Source organism: Pyrus communis, chromosome 2 (genome assembly GCF_041283825.1).
Source record: "Pyrus communis isolate YQ-2024b chromosome 2, ASM4128382v1, whole genome shotgun sequence".
In the NCBI taxonomy this organism is placed as follows: domain Eukaryota; kingdom Viridiplantae; phylum Streptophyta; class Magnoliopsida; order Rosales; family Rosaceae; genus Pyrus; species Pyrus communis.
The window spans coordinates 14,725,061-14,736,744 of record NC_142566.1 but is presented as its reverse complement, the minus strand read 5'-3'; the positions used below and the strand labels follow the sequence as shown (position 1 = coordinate 14,736,744).

The 11,684-nt window shown below is 37.3% G+C and overlaps 1 long non-coding RNA gene and 1 pseudogene across 1 annotated transcript; one reads left to right on the top strand and one right to left on the bottom strand.

Moving 5' to 3' along the window:
* Nucleotides 1–531: 531 nt before the first annotated feature.
* LOC148698619 (uncharacterized) lies at nt 532–2,490 on the bottom strand. Its single transcript, XR_015951983.1, has 4 exons — nt 2,118–2,490; nt 1,201–2,003; nt 822–993; nt 532–718 (listed from the first exon to the last, which is right to left on the bottom strand). It is a non-coding gene; the product is annotated as an uncharacterized LOC148698619 (long non-coding RNA).
* Nucleotides 2,491–9,274: 6,784 nt separating this feature from the next.
* LOC137747912 (pectinesterase inhibitor 9 pseudogene) lies at nt 9,275–10,088 on the top strand (annotated as a pseudogene).
* Nucleotides 10,089–11,684: the final 1,596 nt, after the last annotated feature.

Below are 11,684 nucleotides of genomic sequence, written 5' to 3'. Positions count from 1 at the left end.
CCATTTGGGGAAAATGCAGCAAAGTATGCTTCTCTCCTTGGTGTCAGGGCAAGGGAGATGGTTCCCATTACCATAGATACATGGAAAGAATTTGCTGATGACTTTAAGCATCAACTGTGGGAGCATGTTTAGGTAATATAAAAACCTTATTATGTTTTTATTCTGATGTTTAAATTAGTCCTCTATCAGTTTCAATAATTTAATGTTTTATGTTTTAGAATAAACTAGCAAAGAAGCCCGAGCTCCGCTGCGGGTTTGAAATAGTAACCAAAATTTAACACTCATTTTTAAATTATTTAAAAATAAATGAAATCAACTGAATCCACATGATATTCAAATTGGGACATGTATTAGATATCAATTGTTGTTTGTGTCTTTGTGCTTCTCATTGTGAGTTCTTTTTGCTTAGAACTCTGAAATGTATCAGATATCAATTGTTGTATGTGTTTTTGTGCTCTCATTGTGAGTTGTTTTTGCTTATTATTCTGAATTTTCGTTGCTTGAAATTTGCAATGATCAACAATTTCAGTGTTCTCCAGTTGCAGAGCCATTTTTGAGATTTTTGAGAGTGGAATGAGAGGGACTCCCTCCCATCCCAAGTGATCAACACGCGTACGTTTAACCTGAGTATCTAAGATACAATGGGAGTCTCCTAATGCAACTGTCACGATCCATCCATCAACTATTACAAAGGTTGCTGTTGTTCCAGAAGTTTCACCTGGCCACAAAATAAGAGTAGAAAGAATTAGTACATTTGTGCTGAAAAATATGAGAAAAACCAGAAAAAAGAACAAAGACTAAGCAAGTTGTAAATTCCATACCTCTGCTCTGGAAATCCTTATCAATCTTCACAAAGCCAGCAACCAAGGCTCGAGGTAAAGCTTGGAGCCACTCCTCCCTTCCTAGCCCACGGTGAATAGCACCCAATAAATGCTTTAACAAATTCTCACTTGTATATACTGCTGCTGCATTTCCATTGTGCCCATCAAAGATCTGACAATCAGAAAAAGAACGGTGACTATTATACTTGATGGACAAAACATAGATAAGCAACTACCAAACTATAACGTTCTTTAATAATCACTTGAAACATAGAACAAAAAAATCCCAAAACAAAAATTAAAATTACACAAAGCATGCACATTGGATTAAAAAATAAATCAATTGATTGCGAAAAATGGCGAAAGTTTGATCGAATACCGAAGCTACTTTACAGCGAACAGTCCCTCAATTCATTGCTCTTCAATTCTTGAGGACCTGACCTGAAAAATTCGAAATTTCCAACCAAATCAGCACCATTAGTGAATGAAAACCACAACTATAATTTCGGAAATAAAATAAGAAACTTGGATTAAGCTCTGAGTTCTTCAGACCATCAAAAGGACAGCCGTAAGATATGAAATTTGGTTTTATCGATGCAGTCCAAATTAGGTACAACCGATTTAAAAAATAATAATTTGAAAATGTAAAGATAAAACAAAATACCCCTGCATGATATTTTCCTTTGTTGCTTCATTCCAAAGAGGAAGGCTTATCAGAAATCTATAAAAGAAAGGTAAGTATATGAATTCTCTAAATAAAATTGAAATCGGAATTCTAATTTCTAAAAGAAATTGAAGACAAATTAAGATTAGATTATAAATTGAGCATATATTAAGAGTAAATTAAACACTACTTCATCAGGAACTAAATTTATTGCGTATCAACGCTTCTTCTCACCTAGGATCAGTTCAATATTTTTAATAAAGAAAGGTGATGTAGATTGTTGCTTTTGATCATCTTGCTTCTTTTCTTTAGAGTTTGAGATGTGATTTTGGTGGAAAATGGGATATAACAGTACAAAACCCTAATTCAATTGAAGCCCCTGTTAAAAACCCATCACTGATATTAAAATTATCTTTTTGGGAAAATTGGGTATGAGTGAGGGTACTGACCTTCGTCGGGCATGTCGTGTTCGAAATTTGAAGAGTTTGAGATGTGATTTTGGTGGAAAATGGGCAGCACTGCAAAGAGAACAAAGCAAGTTCATGTTTCTGTGGAATCGAAATTGCAAAAATCGAACGATGTAGATGAGGATTTGGAAGATTCCGAATTCAAGAAAGAGAAGATAAATTTACCTTTGGGAAGAGTGGTGACTGCTGCTGTTGAAACTGAAGAGATTTCGGCAGATGAGTCAAGAAGGAAAACAATGGGAGTCGGCAACTCAAAATTTCAGCCAAACATTAAGAGAATACGAAGAAACAAATATTATTGTAAGATGCTGAGAAGAAAAAACTAGGGAAGAATAGGGTTTTACCTGAGGACTCACCGGAGGCGGTTGTAGGAATTTTGAAGATTTAAGAGAGTTTGATTTGAAAGAGAAAAGAAAGGAAAGGTGGGTTCCGTGGTGAGTGATGGGGTGAAGTCTCTGGAAGAGCCCAGTTTTTCCCCTGGCTTTTTAAATTAGATGAGAGTGTTGTAGAATAGAGGAAGCCGAAGAGAGGCTTCTGTAGGCCACAATTGTCTCTTTCAGTGTTCTTCAACTGCAGAGCCATTTTTGAGATTTCTGAGAGTGGAATGAGGGGGACTCCCTCCCATCCCAGATGATCAACACGCGTACGTTTAACCTCTTTTCCTTCCTAAATGACCCGCACGTGTACATCCAGATAATTCCCTTCCCACAGAGACAAAAATGAAGAAGAAGAGTCGAGAAGAGGCAAAATCGAAGTCATACAAATCAAGCAGGGGCAAAAAGGGAAGCACACTGTAGAAGTAACAGTGATCTGAGTCTGTTAGGACACAATGGGAATTAAATTGAAAGTTACTCTTTTAGTGTGTATATATAATTTGTTGTTGATGAATGTCATAAGAAGTATTCATTACAAAAGATTTCAAAGCATTGGCGAGATCATAGATGGAAAATGCTTAAGGAAGTGCAAAAACAAGGAGAGCAAATTGGTTTTAAGCGTGCTACAAAGCAACTCATGCCTGATAATGTGAGTTTGGTACAATGGCGGAGTTTCGTTAAGAAAAGTTTAGGTCCAAAATATAAGGTAACAATATTTATTTTCTTTTATTCAAATATATCCATTCTATTTTCAGTACTTCAAATCCATAACAATTATATTGAATAAATTTTGGATATATAGGAGATAAGTGAGAGATTCAAGAAAATGAGGGCAAAGCAAACTATGCTACACACAATGAGTTGCAAGGGCAATGCTCGCCTTGAAGATGAGATGGTAAACTACAATTTTAATTTCTATTAGTCATATTTTACTTTTTAACATAATTATGAGTGGTGCTGCTATATGAAGACTATGATCTAATATTCTCTCTTAATGCTTTTTTTTTTTTTTTTTTCAAATTTCTAATGATGTAGATAAAAGAAAGTGAAACACCTGATCCAATAACAAGGGGAGATGTATGGATTCGTTAACACACCCTGACCTGGAATGTTCGCTAGGACTCCGAATCGAGCTGTGCTGGCCAGCACCTGGAAGGTGACGAAGCCATAAAGTGTGATAATGTGTAAACTATGAATAAATTTAATTCTAAAAGTGCCTAAATACACGAGTGTGCGGTGAGTAGGTATGGACCAATTTCACACGTGATGCAGAGCATAAGTAAAGTACAGTAAGTAAGATAATGATTATACCATCATAGGAAGCCACCTATACTGGAATATGCCACGAATCCTTGTCGATACAGAAACTTTGCTACTAGAACCTGGAGGGGCGCAAAACAGAAAATGTGAGTGAGCAAAAACAAAGCTTTTCAAAACCATTTCACTTAGTAAAAGTAAACCCCTCGTCGTAAAACCCACAAAATTTCCCAGAAAATAGAATAAATATCTATATCGAAACCATACTCGAAATAGCAAAATCCACCTATATGCCATGCCAAATATCTCAACATAATGAAATAAGTAAACTAGGTGAAGAAAATCAATGAAAAGTAATATGTCAGTCGAATCCACCTATTGTGGCTTGTACGGTTGAACCGATAGCTCATCAACTATCCTTGCACATGAGTCGAAACCACCTACAGTGGTCTGTACGACAGGACTAGGTGTAAATAAGTACGCTCAAGTGCTACGATCACGTGAAGACTGTGCGAATAATTACGGGTCACCTATGAGTCGGAACCACCTATAGTGGTCTGCACGACAGGACTGTGCACTAAACTTGGATCCAAGGTGAGCGTACGATGCGGGAAGTGAACATCACGTGAAGGACTGTGCCCTGGCCACGGACGGGAGCACTAACACCGAGGTGCAGGTTTATGAGCTTTAAATGCATCAAATGGAATCATAACCATGCAACTTACATCTACAATCTATAAACTCACCTGGAACTTACCTGAGCGTCCGCAGTGTCAACGATAACATATGTAACTACTAAAGCATATTCTAAGTATAAAACATTTGACATGGCACTTCAAAATATAAATCATTTAAATCAGTTTTATGGGAAAAATGTAAAGTATATATACTTATATAGAAAACCAAAAGGCCACTCACCTGGAGTCTGCACTACAACTCCCTAGTACGAACATCGAGGTGTCACGAACAATCGGCACCTAGAACAATTATCAAATCATGTCTTAGAAATCTTATCGATAGAACATGTAACTTACATAAAACATATCCCTAAGGACGTTCTAAAATGATTTGAGACCCATTGACTAAAAGTCAACCGTCGGTCAAAAATTGACGGTAGGGTCCACAACCCTATGTAACTCAATCTAGAAGATCCGCTCCTCGGGTTTCTGATCAATAATTTCCAAAGATCCACATTACGCTTCTAAAACATCATACTAAAGTTTCCTTACAGTCTAACGGTTGAATCTCCGCCAATTGCAAATTCAAGTGGAAGTAACATTTTATTTTATGAACTTACCAATCCAATTCGGGAAGATTCGTATGTTAGATTCCCGATCCGTAAATTTCTATGATCCTCATAAATTACGTTCTAGGACGTATCAGAGTTTGGTGACGATCCAACGGTCGGATCGTCAATTCATATAATAATCAAGTGATGCACTTTAATTAACCTAGATTCACAATAAGCAACTCACATAATATGAATATCAACTATGAACTCAGGGCTTCTAATAGGACTTAGAACGACTCATCCCGAGTGGCGGTTGATCGTCCCGACTCGTTGGAGAATTCAATTATTTCTAAAAATTCTCAAACTTCACATAAATGAAGATCTCAGTGAGTAGAGTAACTTTCATACCTGTGACGAAGGCCAATTTGGTCGGGAAAAGCCCCAATTTTACTAAAACCTGTCGGAAACCCTAGTTTTGGGTGTGGTCGATCCATGTCATCCGATGCTCTGCCGCCCCATCCAAGGCTTAGGACATGTTCATGGGTTCATCAAGAGTCCATTGATAGTAGTGGTGGTCAGAGTTGGCTTCAAAAAATAGTGTATCGACACCAAGGAGCTCCAACACACCTTTCACCCATCGTGTGAAAATTCATGGTTTCTATGCTCTTTTCTCTCGATTTTTTGTTACAATTAGCTGCTTGGATGTTGTGATGAGGTTTGGTAGTGATGGGAGGTTGAAGAAAGCCGGAAATTTGGACGGAAAACCTTTGGAAAACACAAAGGGAACCGGGTTCACCGCACGGGTCAAGGGAAAACCCAGCCCGTTCCCCTCTTTTTTCTCCTTCTTCCTTTCTCTCCTTTCCTTCCCTTCTGATTGGTCCCTTTCCTTCCTCTCTCCTCTCTTCTTATTTTCTCTCATTTTCTTTTTTATCTCAACCGTACATCTCTCTTCCTTCTCTTCTTCCTTTACGATCCCAACCACACACTTGGCTCCACAGACCTTTGCTCTAAAAATTTAGAGCATTCTAGACATTAATAAATTTACAATTTTTGTCCTCTACTTTAAACGTTAATATCTCCTTCGTTATAACTCCAAATCACGTCCCATTTGTGCCCACGCGTCCATAGCGACGAGTACTATGAGGATACGCAAAGAAAACGAACCATACATGTCATGACAAGGCAGTTCACATAAGTCAACGTCTTTGCCTCAAAGGGCATTTTTGTAATTCCACATATTAAAATTATAAAAATCATAATTTTTAGGGACGGGCTGTTACATTCGTGGGCACACAAGGAAACCTGGTGAATTTTTAAACGAAGAGGTTGCAACTGCAATGGTAATGAATGGAACAATTTATACTCATTTGCATTAGTATTATAGTCTTTATTTTATAAGTCAACATTTTGCTTTCTCATTGTAGAAAAAAATACAAGAAGCAAATAAGAATGTAACAGATGTTGATAAAAACTTTGTTAAGAATGATGCTATTGCTAAAGCGCTTGGACCCGAGCGTAGAGGTAAGGTAAGGGGACTTGGGTTTGGTGCAACACTTTCACAAGTGAGTGTTCAAACATATAATCGTGAGAGAGTTATTATGCTGGAAAAAGAGTTGGAAGATTTGAAAAATATTGTCCATTCTCTACTGGTTGGATGGATGGGGAAAAATGCTAACTCGGTAAGTACATTTTTCGTACACTTTATTATTATTATTATTATTATTAACTATTAAATTAGCATCAAACTCATAAATTATGGTCTACTTTAATGGCAGTCTCCTAAATCAACAAGGATCTGGAAACTTACCAAATGATTCAGCCAATCACCATGCTAATTCAGCAAACCATCATGCTACTCCTTCCAAGCCTCAAGCTAAATCTTCCAACCTTGATGCCTCTTCTGGTAATCTAAATCATAATTCTCCCAAACCTCAAGGGACTAAGTGAAAATTACGAAATTGGACAGGGACTAGTGAAGTTGTTGCACTTGCTGAAATTGAATCCACAAATCCTCAAGATTTGATGCATTTTGGGCCACTTGGACCAAAGCATTGGAAAGTTTGGGTCCTTGAGATACTTGTATCTAGGATAAACTTACCTTGACCAACACGTTAGTTTTTTCTTCTCGATGATGCACTCCTTAGTACAATTGCATGGCCAATCAAATCTATCTCCTTTGACTAGCTCTTAATTAAAAGGCACTAATTTTGGTTGTGATGGTTCACTAAATTTATATCAATTTCTACTTTAGTTATTTCTTGGTTTTTCTCACTTACTAGCTATATATATTTTGGTCCTCCAGATTTGAGAATTAGCTCAACACTTCCTTCATGGTATGGTGCTCTTTTGTGATGAAATTGGTTGCTCCATGAATATGGAGGGTGTGCTTGGGATATTGCTTTTTGGTATGATGTTGCTTATATTTTGGTCCTCCAGATTTGAGAATTAGCTCAACCCTTCCTTCTTGGTACGGTGCTCTTTTGTGACGAAATTGGTTGCTCTATGAACAGGAGGGTGTGCTTGGGATATTGCTTTTTGGTATGATGTTGCCTTATGGTCATCATTAGTTTCCTCTATTAGCTTTAGGGTGTGCATAAGTTGTATGAGGAACAAAACAACTCAGGTTTTTTGTAAACTTCCAATTGTAATGTAATTGACAATTTTTACTAATTAATCCAAGTATGTAGAGTTTAATGCTTTTACGATGATTATTGTTATCTTTCTATTGTACTCCTTACAATATTAATTTAGATGTTATGAAGTGAGGTCCATCTAAAATGAATTGTTAAAAATAAATGTAAACTACGACATGTAAAATCAGCCGTAATTGTTGATGGTAGTCTTCTTTTACGATGTATGCCGTATGCCGTAATTGCCTTCACATTATTACGACACTCAACAAACGCTGTATCAAATATAAATTACGACATATAGGTATGCCGTAATTGCTTTTGCAGTATTATGACACTCTATTAACGCCGTATCTAATACCAATTAAGGTGTGCAAGGCACGCCTTAATGAGTATTTATGACATGTTTTGCTTAAATTATTCACGGCTACTAAGGAACGTCGTATTTGACAAAACATCTTTTACGACAGGGGCTTTTACTACTTGTGGGCTCACGTCGTGAATAACCGTTTACGGCGCCCTTTGTGCGCTGCAAAAGACCAATTATGTTGTAGTGTATGAAATTGTAATTTTTAAAACATGAGGTATGATATTGTGGTTTGACCCATAGTTGATGTAGTTTTGTGTAATTTACCCTTATTTTTATGTAATATGTTTGAACAAACAATTTTTTTAGTTGTATATATTTTGTTTCAATTAGACAATATATTTTTCTAAGTTGCAATATAATTTTTTAATTTTCGTATTTCATATCTTTTTTATCTGCAGTTATCTTATTAATTAATAAATTTTTATTTTTAAGTAATAAATTTATAATTTTTTAGTATCAAAGTTACATAACCGACGGAACAGTAATCGGTAAATCTTACTTTAACCGACAGAATAGTATACTTTTATATTATTTTAATACAAAACGACGACTAGGTCCTATTCGTCTTTTCAGATATGTCCGTCGCATAATGTGACTGCTACACGACGAACGATTAGTCAGCTAAAGTTATACTTAACCGACGGATGTGAAAGTCCGTCGAGTAAAATTTTACACTACGGTGTTGATCCTACGAAATTTGGTCAACGTTGCTCCGTCGCGGAAATATTAAACAGACGAAATGTATTCTATACAGACGAAGCTTTTTCGTCTCATAACATAATTTTTCTTGTAATGAAGTTAAAGATGGTAGATTAATGAGGAGTACATGTGGAAATCGAACAATTAGTCTTTTAATACATTAAATATTGAGTTTTAAACAATAGTTAAGTTCACATGGCAACAAATGTATACGAACACATGATCTTTTCCATGAAGTGCTACAAATGTTGGATAAGCACAAGTGCAGTCAAAGGTCGTCCTAGCCACTTACTGGCATTACTTAATGTTGTTTCCAAGAGCTTCTTGCTTGCATGTCAAAATATATAATACAGTTGGCAGACACATACTTATCTCTCAATTAGTAATCCATAATCTTAATCCAATCTGATATAGGTTGTCCTAATCACTTACAGGCATTACTTAACGTTGTTCCCTTAGTGTTCCTTGCTTGGATGTCAAAATATATAATACAATTGGTGGACACATAATCTCTCAATTAGTCATCCATAATCTTGATCCAATCTGATTTTACTATATTCTATTTATTTATGCTATTCATATATCTCTCCTAGAGAAGAGATCTAATACAATAATCCATATATGCACAGATTTGTGGAAGCTTAATGCACTTAAAGCGCACGTTAAGTTAGCCATGTGTCCCATGTGATAAACCCTAATTCCCTCCCCTATATAAAATCACCTTTTTCCATCACATCTCCCTATCCAAACTCAAACTTCAGTCCAAATCTCAATAAAAAATGGCAAAACTGAGCTTCTCCTTGCTCGTAGTGCTCCTCTCGATCTTCTTACTTCTGAGTGCTGTAGAGCCATCCTTTTCTAATGATCAGCCTTGGCGTTCCCATGCTCAGGCCTACATCGAGGCCTCGTGCCGGACAACGCTTTATCCAGACCTATGCGTCCACTGCCTCTCCATGTATATCAAGCCCAATATGACCGTCCAAAGCCCGCAGCAGCTGGCAGAATACGCCTTGTCCATGAGCCTGTACCGTGCACGGTATGCCAGAGCCTACGTCCTCAAGGTGGCAGGAGAGCTCAAGAAGCTCAGGGCCCGGGAATACCAAGTCGTGCAAGACTGCTTGGAACAGATCAATGACAGTGTGGACCAACTGAGTGGGTCTATCAAGGAACTACGTCGTTTTGGCCAAGAAACTGTGGGGGATGACTTGATTTGGCACATAAGTAACGTGGAGACTTGGGTGAGCACAGCTTTGACTGATGCATACACTTGTGTGGATGAGCTGCCGGTGAAAAACTTGAGCAAGTTAAAGGCTACGATAAAAGGGAAGATCGTGAATGTGGCTGAGGTGACGAGCAATGCGCTTGCTTTGTTTCATAGATTTGCTGCAAGGTATCGAGCTGCAAACAAACCTTAGAGGGCTAGGGTTTTTTTAGGGCTCGTGCGTTTTGTTCTTGTGTTGTGGTTGTTTAATCTTCTTGTTCTTTGATGTGTTTACTTGTTGATGTATGTTAATATAAATGCATGAATACACAGAGTCAATCCTATGAAGGGATGTGAATACCAAGTTTTTCTTAGTCCGTGGTGATAGGAGCATATTCATGCGACTTAAATGGCTTGTTCTCGTGCATTTACGTTATGTTTCTTTAGTTATTTTAGTACTTTAAGCTATTTTCGTGTGTTTGTAGGTCCAAAGGGCTAAAGGAGCAAAAAGATGCATTTTGGAGACTTTTGGAGCACTTTTGGACTAAGGATGGATAGCTTATGCTTGGAGCCAAAGTGTTGGACGAAATTGAAGACCTAATTGAAGACCAAAGTGTTGGAACCTTGTTCCCTTTAGTTTTAGGACATTTAAACCTTTCCTAATCCCATTCATCAACACATGCATCCACATGCATTCACCCTTTAAACCATTAAATCCACATGCTTTCCTATTCAATTAAATCAGCCACATGCATTCATCATCATAACCTAGCTGTCATTCCACTTCATTGCACATGCATCTTCAAATAAATCAGCCATTCCACATGCATATTCAACCTAGCTGTCATTGCACATGCATTCACTCTTTAATTCACATGCAAAACATCCCATTCCATCTCCCATCAGATTTCCATCATATTCACATGCATTCCATCCTTTAAAACATTGCACATGCACTCCCTTTAATTAATTAAGCCACATGCACTCCCATCCATTTCATCATTGCAGCCAACACATGCTTTCACATGCATTTTCAGATTGTCCCCTTGCACATGCAGCCACATATTCATTGCACATGCAATTCCAACCCACATGCATCCTTTAATCATTCAAACATGCAGCCACATTCCCTCCTAGCTGTCATGTTCCCCCCATTTCACCTATAAATAAGCATCCATTGCATACACATTTCATTCATACACTCTTCCATATTCCAGAAATTCGTCAAAACCTCTCCACACCCTCATTGCAGCCACCAAAACACTTTTCTCCTCCATTGCAGCCACTCCAACCACTCCCCAAACCATTCACACCATCAAACTATCCTTAGACCTTGTGCCACAACGAAGAGGAAGAGAAGAGTGCCTAAACGTTCATACAATTCAAGTTTGAGTTGTTGGAATGTTTAGGTGTTTCTTTGATTTCAATGTTTAATTTCAATGCTCTTTGTTTTGTACGAATGAGGAATGGATGATAAGAGGGCCTAAACGTTCATACAATTCAAGTTTGAGTTGTTGGAATGTTTAGGTGTTTCTTTGATTCTCTTTGTTTTGTACCATGAGGAACTAAACCCCCCTTGGTTAGGGGGTGATTCGAATATATGTTTATGCTTGCATTTTGACTTGAATACTTCTAATTGCGTTTCATAAGTTGTGGATTCAATTCGTTTAACTGTTTGATTGATAACTTATTTATGTATGTTCATTGAGAGTGCACACTTAATTTTCATGCATGAATATGACGCTAGAATATAAGTGAGTTTCACCTAATCGTTATGAACTTATATTCACAAGTAGTGGAGGTTGCTTATAAACAATCGCGTTAAATGAATTCTTGGCATAAGTTTCATGCAATCCATAGTAACGAATGCCTCGTCAACACTTATAATTTTCATAGAGCGTAATGATTCTTGCTTGTACCTCTTCTATGCATTCATGTTGAGGACTTGTGGGGAATGTTTTGAATTGTCG